Genomic DNA, 26,206 nt, shown 5'->3' on the forward strand with positions numbered 1-26,206 from the left:
AAGTAGCTCTGTCATGCTGTGTCTTTACAGAGGCAAATTTTGGCCAGGTCACACACACAAGCCTGGCCACAAAGGCTGGGATATTCACAAAGGAGTGCTTCCAGGAGGATATGTCTAGTGCTAATGGTCCCCAAAGCACCACCACCCTGAGCTCGCATGAAGCGGTCTCAGTGAAGGAATCTGCCAACCCTAACACAAAGGGGCAAGATGATAGCAATCCATGGGCTTCTCGTGTAGCCCTGACATTCCGACATGATTTTTATTAATTAAGAGAATTTTAGATCTGGCACATCTAGACCCGCTAGCTGCCTCCTTTCCCAGCTAAGGAAAATGAGGTAGAAGAAAGCTCCTGAGGTTTCATCCATGGTCCATCTGGTAGTTAGTGAAAGAACATGGCCCCTAAATGATTCCTCCAGACACACCAGCCAGTCCGCTTGCACTAATCTGTAAGCCCCTGCTACCCACCTTGATAACTGAGCTTTCTATTTCCAGTTCCCAGCTCCTCACAAGTCTTCAGCATAAAACCAGAAACAAGGCCTCAATCACTGGGGAAGTTGGTAGAGCATAGAATGGATGTTTGCTCCATTTAATTGGGTCAGAGCATGTCTTCCCAGCCTTGTGTCATTCCGCATACAGCAGAGCAGCTCATGAGGCACGGAGACCTGATGAAGACTGGGTGATAAGTCAATGAATAAATGAACCAACGTCAAAGACTGCAAGAAGCAACAGAAACACACAGTGCAGTGTAACCAAAATTCTACCTACTGTTTTCAAGTTAACGATCTGTCTATTCCATTTATTTGAGTGTGTACACAACCGTATGTCACATGTGTTAGTGTGAGGACATCAAACTACAGAAGGATACCCAGGAATGAAACAGCCAAAGGGCTTGGACCCAACAGAGAAAACCAGATCAGTTTTCCAGGAGACACCAGCTGGCCAGAGTAGGTAACATCTCAAGAGCAGAGTCACAGTGGGAGGGAGAAGCTATGCACACTCGTTCAGAGGCAGCAGGAGTCCAGAAGCCTGAAATCCCTCCCGAAATTCTACCACATACGACACATAGAAGGTTCTAGGGTCTGGCAATCAGACAAAGCAAGAAAGCAGCACCAGAAACTAAGTCATAGATATGGCATAATCTTCAAATAAAAACAGGTTCAGATCTGTGCTTCCTACTGAGGGACGTGGAAATGTTGAGGGAAGAGATCAGAAATTGAAACCAGATGTGCGTAGATGAGGCACAAAGGTGACTTGACAGCCACAGTAGCTGGACAGGGAGAAACCATAGCTTCTGTCTTGTTCTGGGGTAAAGCTGGCTTCCGTAGGGCACGTCCTAGGGTATCTGTTGACATCTCACCTCAAGATCATATTGCAGCTGTTTGCTAACATTCACGAAGGTCCACGGTGAGCTCTTTACCTGTCATTTCTTTCTCCTGAAATTTTATGACTCGTGGAAAAACTGAGGTTGGCGACAATGAAATGGCCTGCTCAAAGTATCATAGTAAGTGACAGAGAGATCTGGTCCAATTTATCAGATTCCTGAGGCTGGGCTCAATAAACTGCCTGGGAACCAAAAGACCATGAAAATTCAAAAAGCACAGGCTCTTATAATCAAAGATTTCATCCCCTGGACGGTAAAGGTGAGTGTCCTTGCATCAGTGGAACAGCCAGTGGGTCAGCCCAGGGGTCTCTGCGTGACTATTCTCATCCCCAAAACACTTGGAGCTTGGATTCTTAACTACCATATTTCCCTGGAAATAAGATCTAACTGGAAAGCAAGCCCTAGCATGATTTTTCATGATGCTTATGATATAAGCTCTACCCAAAAATGAGCCCCAGTTAAGATTCTCAGCCAGACAGACACATTTAGTACATCCCTTGCAAAGCAAGATGAGTGTGTTGAACTACAAAATAATAATATTAATATAGAATTAAATATAAATAATATTATAGGGCCAGGGATTTAGCTCAGTGGTTTCGCTGCCTGCTGAGCAGGCGCAAGGACCCGAGTTCGATCCCCGGTACCAAAAAAAACCAAATAATAATATTATTGACATTAATACTTGAAATAAGTGATGTTATAAATTATAATTATGTATTTGTAAATACCCAAGTGGGAGCCTTTGGACAAGAGGATAACACCTATATAAGCAGATGAACTCCAGCCTCACTGCTGAATGACCAATCAGAGTACAGACACACTGAGTGAACGACATGCACACTTGATAACAAATGGACACGGTTGTGTCTAACACGAATCTTCCTAATTCAGTATGTCCTGTGTTGTAACGGACACGCTTAGTGCACTTTTGTGAAATCAACATTTTCTGAATTTTGCTGCCTGTAATTTTTCATCACTTTTATGTGGACCATCATTCTCTCTCTCTCTTTTTTTTTTTGAAACAAGGTCTCGCTTTGTAGTTCAGGCTGGCTCTGAACTCACTATGTAACTCAGGCTGGCCTCGAACTCTTGGCCATCCTCCTGCCTCTCCCTCCCGAGTGCTGGGATTACAGGTGTGCGCCACCACACCACGCAGGACCACCATTCTTAACTGCCATCATTTTTGTTGCCACAGCTGTCTCATAATTAATTCAGTTAACACTTGATTTAATGAAACTTTGTGAAGCCTAGGCTGCAGGAAGTGACTGAGGTGAAGAATTCATGGGATAAAATCACTGACAGCTGTGTTGCCAATGCACTACTAGCAGGCTACATAGACAAGAAAGCTTGCTTAAGGACAGCTCTACTGCTAGACATGAGAGATTAGGGCCCATGGTTCTACAGCAGTGGTGGTGAACCTGTGGCACATGTCTTATTTGTTTCTCTTTAAAAAAACAAGATGTTAATGTATGAGTTGTTTTTTCTTAACTGAAACCTCAGTGTTCAGGTTTAATTGCAATGTTGGCACTTTGCAATAAATAAGAGGGTTTGGGGTTGCAGTTTGGGCACTCATCTCTAAAAGGTTTGCCATCACTGTTCTATAGGAATAGAGTTACAAGAAGTTCAGGCCAGAATTCAGAGTTTGGAGAGCTAAGATGATGCTCTAGAAGAAGGTGACATGATTGACTATATTTGAATAAATGTAGATTTTTTACACAAATAAATATAATTGTTGTACATGAATAAATGTAGATTGTTGTACATGAAAAAAATAAAATAGCCCCTGAAAATAAATCCTATTGCATCTTTTGGCGCAAAAATTAATATGAGAACCGGTCCCAGTCTTACTTTCAGGGAAATATGGTATATATCAACAGGTGCTTTTCCTGATTTTGTGTACAAAGTTGCAGCACAACTAAAGACACTGGGCACATGTGCTGCCTTTCTGGATCCTTAAGCCTTTAAGTTATCAGCAGTTTCTGAGAGGCTGATAGCATTTCCATGTGCTAAGACCACCATACTTCAGCCTCATCTGGGAGACTGGGAGTGGAGGGTCAGCAGAAGCTAAAAACAGAAAATGTTCACTTTTTCCTGTCTAGTTCAGGTATCACTGTTTTTATTAAGAAGAGCAACACAAACCTAAATAATACAACCACTGCCTGCAGAGGTCCTGCTTCAATGACAAGACAAGCGTTTCTGCGACTATGCAGCTGCTACACCTCTCCAAAGTGGAGTCCTTCAGCTAATTCCTTCTTTTGATCAGTTGTCTTTATCCAGACCAAGGCTTTTTAAAATGGTCTCTCGTTCTCTCTCTCCCCCCCACCCTGCAGAGGGAGAGAGAAATGAACGCCATTCCAAAATCCAATATGTAGAATCGATCAGAGGCCTGGGTGTCCCACCAACTCCCTGCCCTGGTGAACACTGGGGTTCCACTTTACAGAGGAAACCCAGCAATGAGAGCGGAATGTGGGGAAATGAAAGAAAAGACAAAAAAATCTCCAACCCATTCTTAGTCATATAGGCCAAGTGAATGTGTTAAACTTAGAGTTGGTTAAGCTACAAAAGTTAGTATCTATCTACCACTTAAAACAGCCATTTATTTGTAGAGATTTCATTTAATCCCCACAACTACTCCCTGTGGTTTGTAGAATTTTTATGGCTCACAAATGAAGAACGTGAAGCCCAGACAGGTTAACTAACTCACATAAGGCCACACAGATTTAAGTATTAGAACCCTGACTCCTGCCTAAGGACAGGCTCTGAAAGCTGCACCATCCATAGATGGTGGGCTGCCATCTGAGGCCAATTCTCAAACTCTCCCAAGTGGAGCCCACTTACGAATGGACCCACTAGCCCAATGGTAGGGCACCCCACACACGGAAGAGAAACGGCATACACAGAGATTGAAGACATTTTACATATTGTTTTATTTTTAAGACTGGAGCATTTTTGAGCACTGTCTTCTAGGAGGTTCCTGAGGACCCTGACAGAGAGACAAGAATTACACTGAAAGGAACAGGCCCTGGCAAACTGACCAGTGGCTATTGAATATTTACTGTACGCCCAAGCACTGGAAAGACACATGGACACCAGGTTTATCCCCTACAGCAGCCTTATCCCACAGGAATAAGAACAGAAGCAGGAATGGGAGAAAGAGCAGAAGGAAAGTGGAGGAGAACAAGGAATAAAACTCCTACAGAGCTGGACTTTTCCAAAGGAAGTGTCCTCCACTGATAATTCTTGTACCACCTCCTATTTTCCCAGTGCCTTTGGTTCTAGCTTGATGCCATCATGGTACTACAGGGAAGGCAGATATAAAGCCCAGCTTTACAGCAAGGAATATGTGAACTCAGAAAGGCTATCTTACCCAAAATCACAGACCTAGTTAGACAAAGGGCCCAAAATAAAATCCTGACCTCCAGATTCTCAACACAGGGCTCTTTCCCATGTTACCCGCAGCTCCTCTGCCAGCAAAGGCCAACATGGCAAGAGAGGCCCTCTTCTTTCATTTACATCTCCACGATCACCTCTACCTTCACCCCACAGCTACCTCACCAACATCCATGTCTCGGAGACCAGCCTGCTTCTTGAGACAAGTCCTCCCTGGAATTACAACTGAGGATGAAGATGAAGAAGAAGTTGTATGTGGCAAATGTCTCAAATGGGCTGTGGTGACAAAAATCATAGAATTAGAAGAACCCAACACTTCTGTTTAAATTTCAGTGCTTGCTTTAATGACATCTCTCCAGGCTGTGGAATCAGCAGAAACAAGAGTTCAGTGAAAATCACCGTTTGCTTGCTTCTCAGCAGTTATGTCTCTTAAATGTCAAACTGCTAGGGATTATTAAGAAAGTCTTTTCCCCTTCATTACAAGTCTGAAAGCTACTGAGTTTCTCAACTTTCAGCTACACCCAGAAATTTGTACATTCCTGGAGATGTAAATTTTTTCTCTATCTGCAGGGTTTGAACAATTTTGAGTTACTCAAAGAAGCACTGTCCCCATTATTAATGACACTTAGGTTTTTTATCCAGATGTTTATAAACCTGTAGAGCTTTGGGAGATATGGATAACTTGACTATGATTCTGGATTTTGATACAGAAATTTCTCCTCAACCAGGACTCTGCCTAAATTCTTTAGTCCTGCAATTTGGCCATGGGGCCACTAGGTGGTGAGAGTGTGTTACTACTCAGGACCTGTACACTGGGTACAGGCCCTGATTCAGACTTTCGGTACTAAAAAAGCAACCCTCCTACCCTGGCGTGGTGGCACACCCTTGTAATCCCAACACTCTGGGAGGCTGAGGCAGGAGGATGGTAAGTTCAAGCCCAGCCTGGTACCATCACCCCTTCTGGGCTAGGTTCTTCATCATCTGTGGGACTCAGCACCAGATCTTTAACCAGACATTCAAGGTAGGAGGGTGCCACCAACCCCACTATGCACACTCCCATGTCCCCACCTACCTGCAATCCCCATCCTCCAGCAGTGTCTGGGCTTCTTATAGGATCACAACGTAAAAACGGTTGCAACATTTCCTGTTTCTGGTATCTGCTCCACTCTGGACATTCCCAGATAGCCCTTTATGTCCACCCATTCTTTTGGGCACCTCTAAACTACGTGGAAACAGTTGCTCAGACAAACTCTGCCAAAGGAGCTTAAAAGCCCAGAGTTCCATTAGTATTCATGAATACAGTTAAGTGTTGTTTCCTGTAGACAACCTGGAAAATATAGATCAGCAAAAGCAATTTTAAAAATACCCCAAACTTCAACACTTGGAGGTAGCGAGCTACCTGATGGCATCAGAGTGAATCATATATTAATCCTGTTATTTCTAGGATCCATAAATGGCTGCATGTTAATAAGAGCTGGATAGCATAACTGCCTTGCCCACTAACACTATCTCTCGAACACCTTTCCAAGTCATTAGCTAACACACGAGGCATTTCCCGACCCCCAGGAGTCAGCGTGCAGGAAGGTGCACTGGGCTTGAAGTCACAACACTGAGCTTCAGTCTTGGTTCTGGCAGGACTGGCTATGTCAAGTTATTTAACCTCTCGGAGCCTCCATCTACAAAACAGTGTAATGTTTACCTTCCGGAGTCTCTGACAGCCGGAAGAGAGAATTTGTGTGATTGTGTCAGCTGAGAATCTGCCTTGGAGTGGCCTCTCAAAAATTATTCATTCCTTTCCACTTACTTCCCAGGATTTTATTTTTCAGCAGTGCTGCAGATTGAACGCAGGTCCTCACACATGCCAGGCAAGGCTCCACCACTGAGGCACCAGCCCACCCCTAACCCTCCCAGCCCTCTGTGCACCCTGGGCCCCACCCTGCCAGATCGAACATCAGAGGAAACAGAAACCGCTGTCTTCTTCCTGTCGGGACTAAGAGGGCTTGAAGGCAGGCTGGCCACTCCTCCCCCTGCCACAGCTCAGGCAGGTTGCCCTGCAGATGTTTGCTGCCTTGGGCATCTGTTGTCTCAGCCTCCCTTAGCCATAGCCAGAGCCTTCCGGCTTTTCCCTTGTGCAGCCCTTACACAGCTTCAAAGACAGTCTGGGCTTCTTTTGGCCCTGGCTGGACTTTGATGTTCAAGGCATTCAGGGAGGAGCTTGGCTCTTGGGGCCCTGACCATGCCTTTTGCTGGGCACTCTCCCCAGATCCCCAGGGCTTTCCCCCTGGCGGCTGCTCTGCCTTCCTCCTTCAGGTCCTCAGCCTCTATGGCAGATGAGGCCTTGCTATTGGGAGGGAGCTTCCGGCCACCTTGGCCAGTACTTCCTCCTCCAAGACATGAATACCGCAGCTTCAAGGAGCACAAGAGGGCTTTCTCCAGCCTGAGAATCCTTGCTTGACCTCCATGTTTCTCAGTTATTGTTGAAGGCATGTGGGTCTTATTTCTTGTTGTTGTTTCATTTTTCTTAGAAAAGCATTCCTTGCTGTGGGTTCTCCATCAGTTTCTCTGGATGAGGCTGTACTGGGTGGGGCTGGACCGGAAGGAGTTGGACTGGATGGGGCTGGTCTGGATGGGGTGGTAGTTTATGGAGCTGTAATGAGTGGGGCAGTACTGGATGCAGTTGCACTGGATAGAGCTGTACTGGATGGGGCTATAATGGGTGGAATCATATTGGGTGGAGTTGGACTACCTAGGGCTGGACTGGATGGAGTCCTACTGAATTGGGCTGAACTGGATGGAGTTATACTGAGTGGAGTGGTACTGGATGGAGCTGTACTGGGTGTCACTGGAGAGGATGGAGTTGTGTCAGATGGAGCTGTATTGGATGCCAATGCCACTTCCTGTTTTTCCTTGAACAACCTCTTCAGGAACTGCCTTCCTTACAATCCCCTCAGCTAAGACAGCCAGCGCACATCATTAATGGCACACAGCACCCAGAAAGAACAGCTCATCTGACTCCATGACCATATTCCAATGCTCCTGGGAAGCACCCTAGGGTGGGCCTTGCTACCAACACTGTTGGACTGGTACTCTTGAAAAGACAACCCCATAGGCAGCCCACAACTCCAGCCACCTACTCTTCCTGGAGGGAAGTGTCTGAAGTGTCAGTTCTGTCTGGGCTCTGGAACTGGAGGTGAATGTGATTCCCGGGTGTGCAACTTCCCAGCCTTGTGACAGCAGGGACTTGCCTTGCCTTTAGGATCCCATTTCCACATCTGTCATATGGGTGCAATCGTAAGACTCCGGTCCTACGTTCTTAATGCTGCAGTAACAGACTATGACACACTTAGTGGCTTACATTGACCCTTTCTTTCACCTTCAAAGTTAGCAGGTTAGATAACTGTCTGCCTGTTTCTCTTTCTCTTGTCCTCCACTTTCGTCACCAAATCACCTTCTCTCACAGTCTCCTGCCACAGTCCTATAAAGACCTGGGATCACTGCCAGCTCAGTCAGCTAATCTGGGATCATCTATCCAGTTCCTAATTTAATCACATGTGTAAAGTACCTTGCCACATAAGGTAACATATTCATAGGTCCTAGAGATTAGGATGTGGATACCTTCAGAGGCTCATTATTTTGCCTACCACACTTTTCTCATAGAATCATGGAAACATAAAAAAGAAAATATATGCAGTCCTCAAGTCACCACTTCACACAGGGTAAGTGCTCCAAATAGGTGAGCCATTATTACATCAATATACAAGTACTGCCATTAGCAGGAGTAAGAAATAGAACTGATACTTATTTAGGTAAAGCAAAGACATTTGGTTCAAATTTTGGTGGAAGCAACAGGAACTATTACTGGGGTCAGACAGTGCATAGAGACATCTTTTTATAGTTTCATATCTTCACACTTCAGTTTTTAAAAAATGAATGTTTCTTGGGTGCCCACTAAACACAAATACTTTTCGCTTCTTTAACATTCCTGTTCACTAGAATTAATAGCTCTATTTTATAGGTGAAGGTGATAAGACTTGGCATAACATGTTCAGGTCATTCAGTTTGTGACCAACAAAGGTGTCCTGGTCAGCTTTCCTGTTGCTGGGGCAAAGTACCTGACACCTACAACTTAAGGGAGGAGAGGGTGAATTTTGGCTCATGGTTTCAGAGGTTTCAGTCTATAGTTGCTGACTTCAAGGCAATCAGGTGAAGGGCATGGTGGAACAAAGCTGCTCAATTCATGGCATCCAGGAAGCAGACACCCAGGGAAAGAGTGGCACTAAGAGATACACCCTCCAAAGGCATGCCCACAGGAACCCACCTCATCTAGCCAAGCCCCACTTCCTCACTGCTCACTCTGCTGTGAACATCAGTGGACTAATCCATTGAGGAGTACAGTGTCCCCATGATCCAATCACTCCTCCAGGAGTCTCAACCCAGTCAAGCTGATCACTAAGATTAACTGGTACAACTGGTATCTGTCTCAGAAGCCTACCCCTTTCACAGGCACCAGCACTTAGGGACCTGCTGGGTTACGGGCACTGTGGTCATCAGAAGTATTCGAGCACCAGCCACAATTTTCTGGGGCAGAAAGCAGCTTCGTGGCTCTGCAGTGTCCACCACAGCCCTATGCCCACCCTGGCCACAGAGAGGGTGGGTGATGGTGTCCTTGTCATGCAGGGGCAGGAGACCCCAGCCAGGGGAACTACATGGGCCAGTGGCTCTAACCACTAAGTCAGGGCCGGCTGCAGCTGACTGCTGTGTGGGGATCTGCATGTGCATATCAAGAGACCCCCAGCAAGGATGCTACTGCTGATCCTCATCTGGTCCAAGACTTTGAGAACCAACATTCTGGGGCCCTCTGCAAGTAAATCCACTGGAGGAGAACAAATTGCTCAGATGTGTGGTCTGAGCTCTCTTTCCACCTCTAAATTCCCACAGAGCTGCTACACCATGTGACTAATTCTACCCAGGAGAGTGGCCAGTGAGGGCACAGAACCTACAGTGCACTGCTTCTCCAGGTGGCCCTATGGCGGCCTTGACTTTAGAAGGAAAACCTTTGTTTCCCCTCCATCTCGGTCTCTTCAATTCAGCTATGCAACAGAATATAACACGAGACCCAGCGTGGCACCTCTGGAAATGAGGCCATGGAGGAAGGTAGCAATTCTTTTCAAAGGGCAGAGGTATCACAGGCTACCCATCCTCAACTCCTCACTCACAGCTCGAAGTCACTGCCTGCCAAGGTTCAAGCTTTCCAGCATGCTCTGCTGGTGTTATTTAGATGTGACTCTACAGGATGAAGGGCATGCATATTAGCATATTTTGGAACAGCTGTTGATGAAGATTTTAAGTTTTGCTCAGGGGAACAGTTGCAGTGAGGAACATTTTATGAGAACAATACATATTGTAGACATCTGAATATATTTCCATGAGAAAATAAGGGGGAAAGAGACAAAAACATGGTATAGTGTTCTTCCACAGCAGATGAATATTTAATATGCTGGGGGCTTATCTTTAAGAGAAAAAAAATACCCTTTGCAATTTTACATGCCTCCTACAACAGCAATCCATATGCAAAATGACAAACACTATAGCCACCCATATAAATACCATGTATTTCATTATTTTTTCGTACGGAGGCACAGGGACCAGCTGCTACGTGAAGTATCATGAAAACATAAATTAGTGGTTATAAATAGCATATTGAAAACATGAGGTCATCTAAAACCAGTTGGTGTGACCGGGGCTGCAGAGACAAGTCTGAGGAGCTGACCAGACAGGAGGGACACTCTGGGGATGTGTATGATGGCAGGGGTAGGACCAGCAGAGCTGCAAAAGGTGGCTGTCGAAGCTGGGTTCAAGGCAGAAGTAGTGGATTTCTCAGGGGCCCGGAGGAGTCATTCTGCTTTTAGTTGACCCTTGCCACCCCAAGAGAGACCAATTCACAGAGTACTTATCACCGCTATTTTTAACTCCTTGGCAATATAACCCAGTGCAGGGGGGGAAAGCACCCAAAGTAAATACACATGCTCATTTGATGCTTCTCCTGGCAAGTAATTTTCTATTATTTTCTGTTAGAACTATTTCCAGGATAAATCACGCTCCAGAGCAGGGCTTAAGTGGGAGGATCCTCTAAGGAGCACGTAGCCCAGACTAGGGTGGGGGGAATGGAGCTAAGGAAAAGCAGATCCATGCTCTCTGCCTTACAATCAGGATGCAAACAGGTCCTCTGAGACAGCTTCCTGAGTTTTCACTTTCAAGCCTCTTTTACTATCGTTATTCCTGAGAATTGCTACCTAAACCAACTGCGTGAAGCCATATCATTATTTTTTAAGCTTAATATCAATACTTTCGGAGCACCTTGTTTCCAGCAGGCACTGGCATCCTCACTCAGCCCTCAGAGCTGGGTGCTGCTCTCACCCTCACTTTATAAAGTAGGAAGACAGATGGCACCGGTGCAGGAACTTGCTCAGGATGTTGCTCTGGAGGTGCCAGGAGGAGTCTAAGCTCAGACCCATCTCCAAAGCCCGTGTGGCCATGCATTCCAGACTAAAGAAGGCACTCTGGAAAATGGCTAAAACCTTAGAAAGGATAAGTGCACACCTTCCATGAGAATTTTCAAAACACCTAAAATAGCTTCAGGAGTCCTACTCGGGTCTTCATGGGCCATGAGCCACCCTCGCCTCTCAGAAGGAGCCACTGACCTGGAGCCACCTGAACAGCATCTGCTGTGGGAATCTTGCAGATCTGCACAAAAATAGCTCCTTGAGAAGAAAACTGTCTGATGCTCTGGGATGTGAAGTCAACTGAAGGCAAAGCACCAAGTGACACTCAAGGCTCTGGTTAAACTGGCCCACGTCCTCTGTTCAGGTCCCTCTTCCGGAACTCTGTTATGCACACTGAGTCTGAAGCAATAGGCGAGGGGCTGAGAATCTGTGCCTTTAGCAGACTCTCCCAGGAGACCTTCACGGGCAGGAAGTTTGGAAAGCATTTCCATCCTGCTCACGGCTCTGCTCAGACACGATACTGTTTGCTGACCATGTTACCTAGTGTGCTCACTGTGCAGCTTCAAGTGCACGTGGGCCTGGCTCACAGAGGCCTCCTCTGGGAATGCTGACCTGGTGTCTTCTGTTAGGATTTGTCACATCCCACTGCCCCAGGCACTCAACTCGTTGCCTTCAATCCTGGGGAGCTGCTGCTGAGTCGCATGCTGCAGACAGTGAGCCCTTTACGAACCCTAACATTTGCTCTCCCAGCCCTTAGCCAGGGCCCCAGCCATAGAAGATTCTTAATGGGGATTAGCAGGTTTAATTTGTTGTTGGCAACCAGGAGCAGCCACTGTCCTGGAAATAGAGGGAGAGGCTTCTCCCTCTCAGGCAGCTGACGCCACTGGCAAGGAGGAGGAAAAGGAGGGGGAGAGGGAGAAGGCACGTACACAAAACACGATCCAGAATTAACAATGCACAAGTGGTCCTCGGGAATGAGTCTATTAATTGCTATGATCAAAACCTTCCGTCTCTAACTCTGACAAAATGTTTTCCCATTTGCATTTGTCACTGTGTCAACAGCTCACACACCTGAAATGCAGCCAGTGCCTCCTGAGGCTGAGTCCACCTTCCCAGCCCCCCTGGAGGCTCTACCACCCAACTGCATGTTTCAACCAGGCACCTGTTCCCTGGGATCTGTTCCCCGATTAACAGCTAGTGTTTTCTGACCACTTACTATGCTCCAGGGCCTGAAGCCTCCCCTGTCTCCATATCTGATCTTCACTGCAGCCCTCACCCAGGCGATATCATCACTGTGTGCTAGACGAGAAAACTGAATTCAGGGAGGTTAAATAACTTGCCCACAGCTAGCACAGCCAGAGTTTGAAAAATCTGCCTGCCATAAAGCCCCCATTCTTAACTGCTGTAATTTTTTAATAAATCCTTATGACTTTACTAGGGTACAATCAATGACATCAAAACACAGATGGAAAAAGGAAAGGTACTACCTATATGCTCTGGCTGCCTGGAAATGCTATTTTGAGGATCCAGATAAGAACTCAGGATGCCCAGAACTCAGAACTCACCAGCCAAAGTTCCCGGGGGCTGGGATAGCACCTCTAACTGAAGAGGCTGTGAGGGCTGTGTCCGTGGTCCTGAAAAGTCTGAGCTGAGAGTATGCTGGCTGCCTGGCCCAGGACTCAAGGAGCACAGGCCTCTGACAAGCACAGCACCTCCAGGGTGTCACCGAATGGAAGGCCAAGGAGACTCGGGCAGTCCCTGCCTCATTCTCTCCTTTTGAAGATGGAAAAAATAAGGCTCATGGGGATGAGGTGTTTGCCAGGTTACATGGCTACGGAGCACTAGGCTAGTGAGCACTAGGTGCATGCTTCTTGCTGAGTCAGGCCTGCCTTTTTTTCTTTAATTTTCATTTTTTGGTCACATAAGAAAATAGCATCATTATAGTGACACATTAACGGCATATATGTAGCACGTAAAAACGTCTCCTCCTGTCTCACCCTAACCCCAAGCCCCCCAAAGATCACCAACATCAATGGTATGGTATGTCCATGATCATGCTACTTCTCGAATTCACACACATACTCACAAACATATGCACAGGTTCCTCCTTTAACAAAAATAGAACATACATATGCCTATTTATTCTGAAACTTTTATCATGTCTCAAACATATTCCCAGGTAACCAGATCAAGTGCTTTCATACTACATGCTGTCCAACCCGCCACAGTCAGGTTTCTTCAATGCATTCAAACATTCTTTTCATGGCAGATGGTCACCTGTTGGTGTTCCCCCTGCCCACTGCCCTTTAGGTAACGGGCTCTGCCAAAGTAGGGGTGGCCTTTCTCTCACTGAGTTTCACATGGGTTAAAACAACAGCCTAGTCTCCTAAAGGAGAGGACCCAGGGATCACTTGGTTTTCAGAGTGGGTTTCATCTGCTACACATGAGATCGCCAGGCCTCTCAGCAAACCAGTGTGCACAAATGCCGTATTTGTATTGACTGCTTAGAACCAGGCTCACTACGCAGTGTGAACTTGAGCAAACCACCATTTCATCTGTAAAATGGGAAAAGAATAGTACTTACTTTATAAAGTTGTGTAACTAATAATTAAATGAGATGATGCATATTAAGTACCCAACATATTGTCTGGTACACAGTAAGCATTTAATAAAAATGGCTGTTAGTATTGTTGTTATTGAAAGTATGGATGGCATTCAGACACTATGAGAAGAGTTACAGAGGTTTTGATGTGAATAGTCATGCCTGACCTCTTGTTAACTTGATACCAAGCTCTGAAACATTTGTCACCCCACATTATTGAATGTGAGGTGGGAGACACATGTGGGGGAGGGGGGTTGGCAAAGAAGAAAGGGACAAGGTTGGTTGGTCTCAGGTGAATGTGGGTATGTGGAGATTTAAGATAGCAAAGGCATAATCCCTACAGGGGCTTCCATGTTTGCAACTGGCCTTCCATGAACTGAGGGGAGGAGTTCTGTCGTCATATCTAGAACTTCTCAGCATCCACAAACAAGGCTACCTCCAGCATGGAAGAGGAGGTCTTGAGGCTGAGAATCAGGGTTGGAGAACCCAAGTGAGCACAAGAAGAATTCGAAAAGAAGGCAATCAGAAAAGCAAGTAAGTGGGAAATAGGGTTCCAGAAATCTGTTTTGAAAACCACTGATAGACATAGGTTTTTCACCCCAGATGTTTTACATCTTGGAATATGTTTGTAATCTGTGCAGTCTACACACACCAGATTTTGTTTTGAAAGGGGAACTTATGAATCATTGCATTATTACTACAAATCAGTGAACCCAAGACCAATCTGTGGTTGCACACATGTTCACAACTATGTGAAAAATACTGCTGTCAGCACCAAGACCCATCCCATCCCTCAAAGGTTTTCACGTTTCGGTGGGTATTTCAGTGTTGCAAAACTGCGCAGGGGAGGGGGCTGGCATAAAGATTTAAAAAAGAAAAACAATGATGACGAGAAAAAAAGGAAAAAGTGAGTGGAATAAGGAAAAAATAAAAAGAATTGGGGGGGGAGGGATTCTTCCAAAATACTCTGCTTCTCTGTTAACGGTATTTTTTTAAAAAAATAGAGCAATGAACAAATCTATGTTTTTCAAAATCTTTTGACTCTAAATCCCCTCAACTGGGTTACTGCTGGGTTAACCCACCTGGGTTATTACTTTAAAAGCTAGATACATCCCAAATTTCCAAAAGTGACACAAAACACTGAATCCCAGGCCAAGAAAAATCCCAAACCAACCAACAGAAGGCAAGGAAAATGCTCATGTTGAATTATTGGCATCCAAGGAAATTAAAAGTCTTTCATCCCTTTTCTCCCAGGTAACTCTTAAAACATTTTAAATACATTGCCCTCGATATTGCAAAATATAATCTGAAGGCAATCAAATTCTATCTTATGCACTGCAGAGAACAGATAAACACATCAATTCTATCTAGAATACTCATCCCCATTTGTGTCACAGATATTGGGAAATACTGGTAGTCCTGGGTCTATTAAAATGTTCCTCAAATATCAGAGGGAAAGCTTTTTGATATTTTGATTAATTTAACTCTAAAATATACCATTGCTCCAAAATGCTGCTTAAAGATAAAAGATATTCTATATGCAGAAATTATAAGATGATAACATTTAACAACAGGAAAAAGCAGCTCACAAATTCACTAAAATTAAGACAGAAAACAATCTTTGCAGGCAAGTGAAAAATAAAACCCACCAAGAGACACCTATGAGAGAGAGGGAAGCATCTCTCCAACGGCACAGCGCTAGAATGAGTGACTACTGAGATTCCACTGCTTTTGAAATATCTTTGGATGGAATGAAAACACTTGGGTAAATACAACCTGTCCTTTAATGTTTTCACTTGACCCTTCCACATCTATATCCTTTTTCCTTTGGTACAAGGAAAACCTAAACACAGGCAATTTCTTTTCTTATGTGGACTCAAACCTAAATAAACCAAGTCACGTGAATTATTCCCGGACTAATCTGGGGGAGTGTCACACATACCACAGGTCACCAGGCCATGGCACCGCTTCCCTGGGGGTTTGCATGGCATCTCCACAGAACAGGGCATCAGTTAGCACAGCATGTCCCACAAGCACAGTCCATGAGCCCCCAAGACTCTTTAAGGGAACCCATGAGGTCAAAACTATTTTCATAATAATAACCATCACACGAAGGAGAGTTTCCCAGAGGCAGCACGATGTGTGATATCACAACAGATTGAATGCAGAATGCAAGTTGCGGATCCAGCTGTCTTCTATTAAGCCACACATAAAAGAGGTTTGCAAAGATAAAAAAGAATGCTACTCTTCTAAACTGTTTTTGTTTTGGAAAATAGTTATTTTTTTCATTACAATATGTTATTTATGCTAGGATGTAATGGGTTTATTATTTTAAAATAAACATATTTTAAATTTTTTCTCCATTTTCAGTTCTAAGATGGCAAATATCAATAAATAAAAGCTCTTTAAGATCCTAAGTAATTTTTGAGAACTTAAAGGGGTCCTGAGACCAAAAAGTTTGACAACCAGTGAGTGATTTAGCATAATGCCTGACACGCAATAAACATTCAATACATGTGTGGCAAATGCAGCCTGGCATGGGGGGCCATGCTTGTAATCCCAGCAGTCTAGGAGGCTGAGGCAGGAGGATAGCATGTTTGAGTCCAGCCTGGGCAACTTAATGAGCCCCTGTCTCAAAATAAAAAATTAAAGGGCTGAGGAAGTAGCTCAATGTGATTCAATCCCCAGTACCACCACCATAACAACAACAACGATGATGATGATAATTAATGCATGGTGGCAAACGGACAAATGGATTGGTTAAAGGGCTTTAACAATTCTGAATGTGTAAGAGACTCTAGAGTTCATAAATGGACACAGCCATAAAGACCCTTGAGTGACCATCTTTACCTCCCCTGCTCCTACTTACACATAAAAAGTAATAATAACCAAGACAGTAAGATAGGAAGGCTGTAAAGCAACAATTATTGCAGTAAACATGGGTAAAAGATAGGTAGGGACAAGTCATACCAGTGTTCAGCTAAGTTTTGGTGTGGACGTTCTGATGATCGAGGAACATCCTTTCTCCACCTTCTCACCTCTTATTTCTCATTCCAGAAGGGCAGCATCTTCCATGAATTCAGACGCCATGTCCTTCTAACGTCTTTTATGAGACTTAATACCAGGATAATTAAACTACGCGGCATCCTACCTGGCTCAGTGCTCATAACCCACAACCCCAGTGTTCTCATCCTTCTCCCAGTTTTCTTCCTGGCAATGTCTTAGTCTACAGCTCACTGTGGGCAACACCTCCTCCCAAAAACTCTCCTTGAATTCTGCCTTTCTGGGGCAGGTAAGAAGCCTCTTGCTCTGCTTCCCCTCTGTACCCTGCATGCTGGCCTAAGACAGCATGTGGGATATTCTGCTGAAAAGTCTGTGCTTTTACCATCTCCCTTATTAGACCATGGGAGCCTGGAGGCAGGGTGCAGACACTGTCACTATGATGGTTCTGTGCCTGTCACGTGGTAAACTCTAAAACTCCACACAACTCTAGTCATCTTAGAGACATGCACATAGGACGATCACTAGAATTAGATAAAATCCCAAGGGAGTGGTGGCATGCCATTTGCTTTCAGACCAGCTAGTGACCTAGCATATGTGTCCAAGTGATGATGAGTTACTCTTGCTTTGATTAGGAATGAAGGGTAGGTCACTTAGAGCCCTCTCCTGAAAACCTATCACCTGCAAAAACCTTTAGCTCCTTTCTTCCTTCTGAAATGATACAAATTGCAAATGGTACAGGGAAGGATTTCAAATGATAAATTAAACTAAGGTTAAAAACTCACAAGGCAAAAAGCATACTAACACGAAAAAGAGTCAATTAGCAGAAAAGGACTGTGGAGAAAGGGGACAAATGTGACAATCTGGAATGCTTATGCAGCATCAAAGAAGGTTGAAAATTCATTGCTCCAAAATCAATCAGGCTTTGTTGCCACCGTTTAAGTGACAGGCCCATCAGCAAAGAAGAAATATTTTCATTAGGCGAGCAGAGAACGGATTTGTATGTTTAGGATTAGTTCTGGCAAAGAAATGGGTAAAGTCAGTCATTTCCATGTTGGGCTTAAAGGATGTGGCCACGGGGTAAGAATTAAGATGTTGCCTGGAATCTAACTTGGTAGTGATGTCTGCATACTCCCAATGAGGGAAATACCAGAAGCACTCCAATGAAAATCTGAGCTTGGGTGACGAAAAGCAATCTAATCTTATGAAAAGCCACAGAGAAGGAAGGACTTGAAGCATAAAGAGCTTGTCCATCCTTACAACCATCCGATATAATTGGATGTGTATCCTTTTGTTAGACTTTGAAGATACTAATTTATTTCTCATTCATTAGACTGATTTCAAATCACACTATCAGATGTCTCAATTATCAAAGACTCCAAGGTCATGAAACACCCAGGCACTCTTCATATCTGTTTTCTTTATCCTATTATAATTCCATTTTCCTCATTAGAGGCACAGTCTTATAGCCCACAGGAAAAATCACCGCAGAATCACATAGCATTGGAGCAGAAAGCCACCCCAGGAATTGATAATTGAACCTTGTCCACTTGAGGGAAACTGAGACCCAGATAACTCAAGTTCTTTGCCTGAAGCCACACAGCTCAGTAAGGTCAGGAACAGAGCGGTGCTTGGGTCTTCCTCTAGCTCAAACTGTCTCCATGATACCAGACCAAAGCAGTCCAGATGCTCACTGGGAAATACGTGTTTGGCCACATTGCCAGCCCTGAGCACCATTTCCTCTCTATATAAATAAAAGAAATGCTTGGTGCATGCCACTGTCACTCTGGGAACATTCACGGGGTGGTGTGTGTGTTTATTCCCTGGAGCCAACTTCAGGAAGACAGAAGATGGCACTGAAGGAAAACAGCAGCTCTGCTCCTGGGAGCAGGTGGGTCACAGAGCCAGGCATAGGCCAAAAAAGTGGCCCCTGCACAAGTTTAAGGGAGAACAGGATATTTTCCTAGCCTCAGCACCTTTCACTGATTATAAAAGGAAAAGCAGAGACTCTGTAGTGCCAAAGTCTGTCAGGTGCCAACTTAACCAGAAGATGGAGGCTCCTATACCAGGAATAGGACAGATCAATGCCATAACATGATGCACCGATACGATGTGTGACCAAAGGCCCTCACTTCACACCTTTGCAGCATTCTTTCAAAAATTCATGGCCTTCACTTAACTGAGAGAGAATGCCAGAGAACGGGAGAGCTTCTCTAAGATTCCTGGCTAGTGTTCTTTACAAGGGCCTAGATCAAGAAAAAGCAAGGAAAGCCAACGAGCTGTCACGGGTCAGAGGAGACGAAGCAGACAAGACAGCTGAGTGTAATGCGGACTCCTGGGCTGGGCTCTGGAACAGAAAAAGGCCATTGTGGAAGGCTGGGTGGAAATCAACAAAGTCTAGTTCACACAGCAGCTTTGTGACAAGATTACTTTCTGAGTTTTGATGACCATACCTATGGTTACAGGGGGATGTTAGCTTTGGGAAGCTGGGTGAGGCATATGTGGGAGCAACTTGAGGCAGCTACTCAACTGCTATGCCTGTCTAAAATTATTTCAAAATCTAAAAAGAAGTGGCTTGTAGACAGGTAGGAGAGGGAGCAGAGGGCTTTTCTTCCTCTCGGCCCCTCCTTAGAATCATTCACTTATTCCTCTTTTTTTCAAAAGCAGAACTCAGAAGCCCCCTTGTCCTCCTTTATTCTGATTGTTTGTATTCCTATCTTTGAAACAATGGTAAAATTTTAATGGAAGAGAGCAGGGAGAAGCTTTATGACAGCAAAGAGCACCTAGGGCTGGGTTTTGTCACAAAATAAATGCTCAATAAAAAAAATTTCTGCCAAGTAAAGGAAAGAGTCATACTCAGCACTCCAGGCTCCTTTCACACCCGTCCCTGTTGCAACTGAATCGGGCCTTGTCCAGCCCTGTCCATCTTAGGGTCCTGATGCTCCCAGAGGCCTACTACAAGGACCCTCTCCTCACCTGGGGTGGAAACGTCTCTCTGAGCATCCGTGCTGAAGCCCACTTCCATGTGCTCAGAACTCCCAATGGCAAGGCACCTGCTTCCCATGGACGAGGCACACGTGTCCTGCTGCACTGGCCCACTCTGCCCATCTCCCCACCCTGTAAGTGGAAACAGGCAAGCTGTGTTTGCATCCACATTTCCCTCTCTCCACAGCATGCAGCCCAGCACACTACCCAGGCAGGCTCAACACTAGGACGCAAAAGCTGTTCACACCTCCCTGTGCTCTTCCCTGAGACTGCCTTTCCCCTCCTGCTCAGGCTGGGAACAGGTCCAGTCATCTCCTGGGACTTTATGCATCAGGTCACCTCCAAGAAGCCTCCCCTGGACACCCCTTAGACAAGTCTGCTCCTCCACAAAAGCAATCACTTCCTGCTCTGTGGTACGTATGTACCTGGGATGTGAGTCTGCTTTAATGCACTTGCTTTTAATTATCTCTATACACATCCATCTACCTGACTGTACTGGGGGCACTGTGATCACAGTAACTTTGCTTTCTCCACTGTGCATCCTTAGCCCCTGGGAGAGTACTTGGCATGCAGTCAGCTGCACAAGAAAGGTCTGCCGAACCACAGAAGACTGCTCTTCCCATACTCTGAGTCCTTCACCCAGGAACTTACTAAGACAGCAGATGTGTGGAAGGCATGGCATTCCCTAAGACTACTGAACCACACTGCAAAGCCATTCTGTGGATCCTTTGCGAGCCTGTAGGTCTGGTGGCGACTCTCAGTGAACGAAGCCTCAGCATACTGATGAAGCATGAAGTGATTATCTGCTGACATTCTGATCTCACTGAGCCTCTGTAGCAAACTAAATGATATTTAGCCTCCAGACCTGTTGATCCAATCTCTTTTTTCCTCCTCTGTGAGCATGAATGCTTAATGAGGGGGACGGGAAATGAATTTAAGCAGGCATACCAGCAGGAGCTCTAGTGACACCCACTGTACTCTAGTCTTGAAATCTTCCCAGAATGGTCTCATCAGAAACTCATCTCTGCAGCCTCTGATTGGAGTGCTTGTCCTCGACTGCCCTTGATATTCACAAAGCCCTACGGTGGGTCCTGAACTTTTGGCTATTCCATCACTATCCCGCTACTCCTCCAAACTAGAAACTTTAGCTTGTCAACTGCTGCCTTCTTCTCATGGCTCCACATGCACTTAAAAACCTTCTGCTGCTGGCCAGCTACTGACCACACTATTAATCAGCCACTGAAATAAGCCATCCTCTCACTCCTCCCCTTTCTGCAGATGGACTCAAGTCCCAAACTTTGTCATCTCTTCTTGTCTGGTGATGACAAGGACCTCACTGATTTCCCTAACTCCACGCCACTCCAATCTGCATCTCAGGCTCAGCTCAGTCTCAGTTCTTCATCAGGAGGAGGTGGTCTGTCCCATCTCTTACCACATGAGCTCCTGGAAGTATTTGGACCAAGATCTGTATTGCTACTGCTCCTCTTCCCTGGAATGCTACACTCTCTTCCACTTGTAAACTCCTACACATCCCACACTGCCCAGCTCCAAAGCCACATTGTTTAACCTCCCCAGAGAAAATAACTGCATTACTTGGTATTTAAAATGACTAGTCTCTATGTTGCTGGCCCCTCCTAGCAGATAGAGAATTGCACATTTATGAATGGCCTGCAGAGCACAATTTGTTTGTTGAATTTAATTATTTAACTCTTAGCGCTTAAATTTTCACATTTGCATGTACTGTGTCTTTAACTAGGCTGCAAAATCTGCCTGTGACATATTGCCCAGCCCAGCATCCTGAAAGCCCAAGTTCTCCATAATCGTGTGTTGGCGGAGGGACTGAAGAATAAAATTCATTATTCTGTACCAGAAGATGAGGCTGCGGGATGATCCCAGTGGTCTTCCAACCCCAGTTACACCAGAAGCAGTTGGGAAGCTTGTTAAAAATCTAGATACCAGCTGGGTGTGGTAGTACACACACCTGTAATCCCAGCACTCTGGGAGGCTGAGGCAGAAGGATTCCAAGATTGAACTCAGCCTGGGCAACTGAGTGACTTAGTGAGGCCCTATTTCAAAAACAAAACAAAACAAACAAAGAACAAAACACCTGGGTGTAAGCTTCCTGTGAAGGTCTGGGTTCAAATCCTAGTACTACAAAAATAAAACAAAATAAAATCCAGATGCTTAGACTGCCACCTACAGATTCTGACTCAGAAGGACTGGGGAGGGGCCCAAAAAATATGTTTATCACTGGGTGTCCCCTCCCTCCGATCCACTGTGTGGATCCCCAAACACAGGAAGCTGTGAGTGTGCTGAGCTCCTATGCACTCCTTGGCCCTTGAGCTCCCTCCTTCTGGGGTCAGAGGTCACGGAGGAGGTCAGAGGTCACTAAAGGAGAGGAAGCTCAGAGTCCTACTGGCTTCCCTCAGGACAGGCTCTCACCCTGAGAGACGCCTGAGAGGTGATTGTGTCAGGACAGCACACAGTCTACTTATCTGTTCTCTCTGAAATGCCAGCGAGTTTGAAAGGCACTTTGTCCAATTAGAAGTGTGGAGAAATATTCATCCTGTCCCTGACAAAGATGAAGTGCTTCTTTCAAAAGCAGCAGTGGCAGGCTGCCAGCTTTAAGAAGTCCAATGATTCCACATCGAGCCAGCAGTTATTAATTAGTTTTATTAGTGGCAGGTTCTTAACGCAAAATGACAGAAGGAGAGAGTGCATATCCCCATCACTACTAAAATACAAACTGTCCACATTTAGGCTATGTTGTCCCCAACATCTGTGGGTGATCCGACAGGCCCAAGTGGGGAACAGTGACAGTGGCCAAGTGCCTTTCTGCAGAGTTCCAGACTATTAATGGCCTGACAAAGAGACTGGGATACTTACCTCAGGTAGCTCTCCAGGGGAAAATCCACCAATTTTAATTGTCAAGGAGGAAGCGCCTCTGAAGGGCGGGCAGGAGATCTTTGGGGAAACAGGAGTCGGAGGAAGGGATGGGAGTGTAGTTTACCCCGACCCATGAGGCCTCTGCCTGGAGCAGCCGCCTCCCTCCTGGGCACTGTGCAGGGCTGCTTTGCTGAGAATTAGTCTTACACTGTCAACTTATCTCTTATGACCATTAATCACATTTGTATTTATAAGCGCTAAGACAGGATAATCAAATCTCATGCTTCAAAGCATATGTTTATCACCACAGGCATGAAAAGGAAGGGAAAAAACTTTACAAGCCAGCACTGTTGGCAGGAGCTGTGGTTTTTATCTGGTTGCTTCCCCGGAAGCACCCTAGGGACTCTGGAGGACATTTCATGAGGGAAGGAGAAGACAGAGCTGCCTGATGTGCCGCCCTGTTAGTGTTTCTGCTTCTCTCCCGCTAGGCTTCAGGCAGGAATTTAAAGCAAGTCTCCCGACATCAGCTCCCCAGCATAAACCTTGAATTAGTCAGCTTTCTTTGCAGGACATAATATCCAACACCCATCACTTCAAGAAGGGGAAGTTTCATCTGGCTCATGGTTTCAGGGTTTTCAGTTCATGGTTAGCTGGCTCCAAGGCAGGAACACCATGGTGGCAGGGTGTGGTGGAGCAGAGACGCTTGGTTTGTGGTAGGCAGGAAGCAGAGCAGAAGAACAGCACCAGGGAGAAGGAGCCAGAGACCAGACAGTAGAGCTGAGGCCACACCTCCACAGTCCACCCAGACACATGGAGAAGTATGCTGTGCTAATCCCCTGGGTGGCTCCCAAGCCAATCAAGTTGGCAATTAATCAAACTGACCTGTCACACCCATGAAGTCTTTGCCTCAGACCTATAGGATCATCTTTCTTTCCCCACAAAGTGATACCTTTCTCCCCATGCCTTTTCTTTCAGCATCTTAGATATTCCCCATGGCTCCCCCACCCAAATATCCTATAGCCAGCCCCCACACACACTGGGCTGCCTATGCTTTGAAGAGATTCTCCACCCTAAGCACCTGAGGATCATCTTCCTCTCGTCTGGAAAAGGGATGGGAAACTATTTCTACAGAAGGCCAGAAAGCAGATACTCGAGATTCTGCAGGCCCCCTGGTCTCTGTGGGAGCTGCTCCCCTCTGCAACTCCAGGCAATGTGTGAAAAGAAATGGGGGCAGTTGTTTCCAATAAAACTTTATTTATAACAACAGGCAGTGAGAAAGAAAGCTGGGTTTGATCAGAGGGCAGCAGTGGCCCAATCCAGGGACCCGGGTACTAATGAGATCTGTGCAGCTGTATAGAGTACTTCAAACATTCTGCAGAAAAGGGGTGCTTGCCTTCTCCCCAGCAGTGCGGGCTGACCAGTGTCTTGGCTGCAATCATGTCTGCTGCTTGTTTTGCCAGTCCTATTTCACACTGTCTGAACAGAAAACGTGGGAAATAATCGTGAATAAATAGAGTTGGATGATCAAAGTCTTTCAAAGCATGAGGTTCACGATGGGGAGAAGCAAGTGACAGAGGTAGCCCACCACTTCTGTGCTTCCTCTGAGAGCAGACGAGGGGTCTCGAAAGCATCAATGCCACATGTGTCTCTAGGACATTCCTGCAAGTAGCTCAAAACACTTAATGAAGTAGGACATCACCTCCTGATCCATGAATGACCAAGTCAGTGTGAAAAGGCTTTAGCGTCTTTCTCAATAGGAAGAGCTGATGCTGTACTTGCTGAGAAAGGAAACATGGTATAAGCCCTACCGATCCAGTTCCAGACTTTCTGGAACAAGATGAAGAAATGTACAGCACTGAAGAAAGAAAACAGAGCGAGGGGAAACCAGGCCTCAAACCATGTCTCCTCAATCCTTGAGTCTTCAGAGTTCAACACATGTTTCTTGAATAAATGCCTTTCTACGTCCATGTGAGATGTTATAAAAGATTTTTTAAATGAGGATGAGATGAGCTTTGCCTTCCTGAGGTAAAGCATAATGAAGGAGAAAGTAAAGGGCCAAAGGCACAAACAATACACAGGATCCACATGTGGGCTCTCTGCAGGCTCCTCCTGGCCTCCACAGAGCCCTGTTTTACAGCAGGTCTCCTTCAGCCTGTGTTTCTGGTTTCCCAGAGTCCAGTAGCCCTTTAGCAGATGATTCAAAGGATAGCAGAAAAAAGGATGGCTGTTATGGTTTAGACCCAGAATGTTCCCCCAGAGTCTCATGGATTCAGAGGTGGGGCTTTCAGAAGGTGAGTGGACCTCGGGGATTAATCCACTGATGAGTTCATAGGTGAATGTGCTGTTAGAAGGCGAGACATGGACTGAAGAGGTGGGTCACTGAAAGGGAAATCTCCCTCCCTGGCTCCTTCCTCCTCTCTGTGCATCCTGGTTGCCACTTGTTGAGACCCTTTGCCTCCACCTGGCTCTTCTGCCATCCTATTTCTGTACTAGAGCCAGCTGACTCAGGACTCAAACTATGACCAAAATAAACCTCTCCTCCTTTAAGTTTTAGGTGCTGGGTACTGAATCTCAGTGACAAGGAAAGTGATTCAGAGAGGGACCATTTGAGGCCAGCACAATGTCACTATCCCAGCGAAAAAAAGAGGCTGCAGCCTACAAGGGTCCCAGACCCAGAAGGCAGAATAGATATCCAGCACTATTCTAGCAGTATCCATAATGGAAAAAAAATCACCTATATTACTGATAGGGATAAATAAATCAACTTGTCTATTCTATAGAAAATGTTATAATTTTTAATAAAAAGAATACATGAGATTTATATCTATTGTCTTGAAGTGACATTCATAGCACCTTTTTGCAGTGTATCTGTCCCTCAAACCCAAAAAACCCTCTTGAAACTGATTCTCACCCATAAAAACAAAAACAAGGGTTTTTTATCAATTAGTATTTGGTCCAGAAAAAAAAATCAAACTGTCTTGCGTTTAAGACATCAGTGTGCTCAGACTTAAAATTAGGAAACACACACGAAAACACGTAGACCATCTCTCTTTATGAAAGGTGTTTTCCCATTAACCAAAGAGGCACCAAGGGTCCTGTGAAACTGTTTTATATGATACATGCTACACGATGCCATATAGAAAACTAAACTGAAATGAACTTTACAGAATCATCTTCTGCATAAGGTCAGGCCCACTCTTAAATATCAGAAGATGCTTTAATAAAAAATAAAGTCATGAGAGATAGGTCACATAAGAAATTCAAGCAGGAAGCTACATGTCACCTAATGAGCATATTACAGAACATGTGTGTGTGTGTGTGTGTGTAATTTTATGTATAACAGACACAAAGTATAAATATTTTATTTGTATATATGAATCTTATTTTCCCACTGGCTTCCCTTAAAAAAATTCTGATTGATTTTCAATAGCTCATAAGGTAAGATTCTTAGTCTTTCAG

At 45.2% G+C, this 26,206-nt stretch overlaps 1 protein-coding gene and 1 long non-coding RNA gene across 2 annotated transcripts in view; both read right to left on the minus strand.

Moving 5' to 3' along the window:
- Rora (RAR related orphan receptor A) overlaps positions 1-26,206 on the minus strand; it is a 674,381-nt gene that overhangs the window by 611,406 nt on the left and 36,769 nt on the right. The window lies entirely within an intron of this gene.
- Positions 1-26,206, minus strand: part of LOC147821825 (uncharacterized) — a 107,708-nt gene that overhangs the window by 45,180 nt on the left and 36,322 nt on the right. The window contains exon 2 of the long non-coding RNA XR_015446506.1: positions 1-24,223. This exon is cut by the window's left edge and continues 45,180 nt beyond it. This is a non-coding gene — a long non-coding RNA (uncharacterized LOC147821825). The remainder of the gene's footprint in view (positions 24,224-26,206) is intronic.

Source organism: Heterocephalus glaber, unplaced genomic scaffold (genome assembly GCF_053883595.1).
Source record: "Heterocephalus glaber isolate CG9 unplaced genomic scaffold, H.glaber_assembly_v1.0 deba00001689, whole genome shotgun sequence".
Classification (NCBI taxonomy): Eukaryota; Metazoa; Chordata; class Mammalia; order Rodentia; family Bathyergidae; genus Heterocephalus; species Heterocephalus glaber.